Source organism: Zalophus californianus, chromosome 3, assembly GCF_009762305.2.
Source record: "Zalophus californianus isolate mZalCal1 chromosome 3, mZalCal1.pri.v2, whole genome shotgun sequence".
In the NCBI taxonomy this organism is placed as follows: domain Eukaryota; kingdom Metazoa; phylum Chordata; class Mammalia; order Carnivora; family Otariidae; genus Zalophus; species Zalophus californianus.
The window spans coordinates 37,077,366-37,080,692 of record NC_045597.1 but is presented as its reverse complement, the minus strand read 5'-3'; the positions used below and the strand labels follow the sequence as shown (position 1 = coordinate 37,080,692).

The 3,327-nt window shown below is 34.4% G+C and overlaps 1 pseudogene; it reads left to right on the top strand.

Moving 5' to 3' along the window:
- Positions 1–261: 261 nt before the first annotated feature.
- LOC113920681 lies at positions 262–1,354 on the top strand (annotated as a pseudogene).
- The last annotated feature ends 1,973 nt before the right edge of the window (positions 1,355–3,327 follow it).

Here is a 3,327-nt window from a genome sequence, read left to right as displayed (position 1 = left end):
TCCACATCAATAACCAGTAACATAATTATAAATAATGAATAGAGGAAGATTAATTAGCTTGGTAGAAGTACTTTAACTCAGAGCTTAACTCAGTTTAACACAAACAATTCAATACATTAACCTTGATCATTATTCAATATGTATCCTAGAATTATTAATTTGCAATTTACATGTGTTGAGATTTAAACTTTGTTACACCAACCTAATAGTAAGTTACTGAATTGTCTTCATGTTTTGACTGTTTTTCTCCTGCAGTGAGCCTGACTGAGCCTTGTTTAGATCCCTGCTATATTACCTGTACAAGTCAACACAACAACCAATTCTATATGAATAAATTCGCAACAAATTTAGGACCATTTTTTGTTGTAAATATCATTAGTTCACCTTTGGCAGAACCCAGAACACTTGGAGTATATATATTTTGCTCAGATAAAACACTAAGAAATAATGGTTGTCTCTCAATCAAAGTGGACAAATAGAGACAAAATATTGTACTTGTTTTCCTCTTTTTTCTCTTGTACCCAAGATCAAAATAAGCCCAAACATGAGTCTCATGAGGTGGAAAAAAATCTTCAGAGAGACAATAAGTTGTCCAGGGATGAGAACAAGGCTCTTAGAAAAGAAAACAAGTCCCTATGGGGAGAAAATAAAGCTCTTCGGCAAGAAAACAAAAACTTCTGAATGGACAACCAGTTGATCCGGGAGGTAAATCAATCCTTGAGACAGCAAAATGAGGTCCTATGGAAGTTTAAAAATGTGATTTTGGAGAGCCAAAAACCAACAGGGGAAAAAAATCAATGCTTTGAACACAGAAAGAAAGTCTTATTGGCAACAGAATCGAGCCCTGGAAGCTCAATCAAGGCTCTCAGAGAACAGGAGAAGGCCTTCCAGAATGAGGCGAAAGCTCTTCAGAAAGAAATAAGGTCTCTCCATGAGGAGATAAAAGCCTTGCAACACCAGGAGAGTGCAATCAAGATGGAGGAACAAGCCCTGATGAAAGAAGGAATAGCACTAGAGATGGAAGAACAGGCTCTGTGGAAGGAGGATCAGGCCCTTCGTGAAGAGAACAAGGCTCTTAGAGAGGAAAACAGGGCTCTTCAAGAAGAGGAAAAAGCCCTTCTGGAAGAGGCAAAGGTCCTTGAAGAGTGGAATAAGATTCATCAGGGAGAAGACAACAAACAAACTTGCTGGAAAAATGCACAAGAATAAAACAGAGCGGGAGAAATGTGATCTGAAGACATAACCAGCAAACCATGAATACCATTGACATTCCAGTAAAAATCATTAAAACTTTTGAAGGTGAAATACTGTTGCTGGGATTGAAGTCAAAAGCCTGGAAATTTATAGTACTCAGTATCTGGTCCTGGAAACTAAATAAAGTTTTCAAAAGTTAAAAAAAAAGGAAATGATTATTTTGGGTTTACTTAGATTTCACACTACTCTTGGAGATATATATTATTCTAGAATAATCTGCAAAGATGTATTGCTCAAAGCATGACACTGAATGCACAAGGAGTTTGCCCTTTACTTTCAAAGACATTGGATGAATATTGTAAGAAATTAACAGCACAGTGGAAATATCTGTCTCAAAACTTGATCTTAGTGAAATATAAAGTTTTGTATACTTCATTCATATGTATTGTAAAAAAAAAATGTACTGTAGAAGAATATCCTGTGCTTTTATACTTATTTCGGTAATAAAGTTCTATGCTTTGTTCGGTGATAATCAAATATGAGGAATTTTAAAAACAGTGCATAATACAGAAATTGAGTGTTAACCAGCTTTCCCACTTTCTCTTTATTTTTATTTTCAGTTATTGTCCTCATTTTGCTTGCTGGGAGGGAGGCTGTTCTAGCTAATGAATGTGTTAAAGAAAGAAAGGGAGGAGTGAGAAAGAGTCTCCAAGCTTACAACAGGGGTTTCAGAGTTTGGAATGTGAATGTGTGGAGCAGTGCATAGTGAATGTAAATTGGGGAAGGTAGAAATGGATTTTTCAGAAGTGTTAATGTTGATAACTGATCTAATTGAATGCTCTTTAAAAATTATTGAGCAAAAACTGAGTCACATGGACTCATGGATTTATTAGAGTTACATATGTAGCTATAGGCCACTAGAGTACGAACTGCATAGATATCAAAAGTGTTTCCTCCGTATCACCTCAGTCTCCATCCTCATTGTAATACCTCAACACCTTTATGATTGGCAAGTACACTGATTCTGACCTAATTCTCTGGCCAGTGTAGAGTGGTATTTACCTATGGGGAATACTAGTCTCCATTTCACTGTAGTTCTTGCAATGTACACTACTTAGTTCCAGCCCCCACCGAAGATCTACAAGAATAAGCCAAAGCTATTGTTATATTATCTGAAAATAGTGAGACAAGATATTCAAGGACTGAGGGGTACTGAAGCCTGCTAAGAGAGACTGTTCATAATTGGCTCAAAGGGAGGACTATACACATGTTTTCCAATTTGACATTCATGATGTCATGTTGGTATCTTCAACTTTGTATACTCTAAATTAAGGTTGGCTCGCTCTTTTCTTTTTCTTTCTTTCCTTCTTTCTTTCTTTCTTTCTTCTTTCTCTTTCTTTCTTTCTTTCTTTCTTTCTTTCTTTCTTCTTTCTTTCTTTCTTTCTCTTTCTTTCTTTCTTTCTTTTCTTTCTTTCTTTCTTTCTTTCTTTCTTTCTTTCTTTCTTTCTTCTTTCTTTCTTTCTTTCTTTTCTTTCTTTCTTTTTTCTTTCTTCTTTCTTTCTTCTTTCTTTCTTTCTTTTTTCTTCTTCTTTTCTTTCTTCCTTCTTTCCTTCTTTCTTCTTCCTTCCTTCCTTCCTTCCTTCCTTCCTTCCTTCCTTCTTTCTTTCTTTCTCTTTCTTTCTTTCTTCTCTTTCTTCCTTTCTTTCTTTTCTTTCATAAACCTAATAGTTAAACATTTACCAATACAAAGTCAAAGTATTTGAAAATTGCTTAAAGAAAACAATGATATCTAGATGTTTTATAATCCCTGATTCTGTGCATTTTAAATAGAGACTACTCTCCAATTAATTTCAGATATTGATAGCATCAGTTATTTATCTTTAAATAAATTTCATAAGACATTAATGGTCTACACTTTGTTGACCATGATTCATTTTTTTTTCATGGTTTAAATTTGTTTTGTTTTATTTCCAACTTTTTTGAGGGTACCTTAAATTGTAACTTCTAAGAACCTGCTTCTACTACGGGTAGGCAAGCTGATTTTAATTCTATTAGTTTCATTTGTGTAGTTCTTCATCAGCATGCCATGATTCATATTTAAACGGGAAAAATAAATGGATAATTGAAATAATG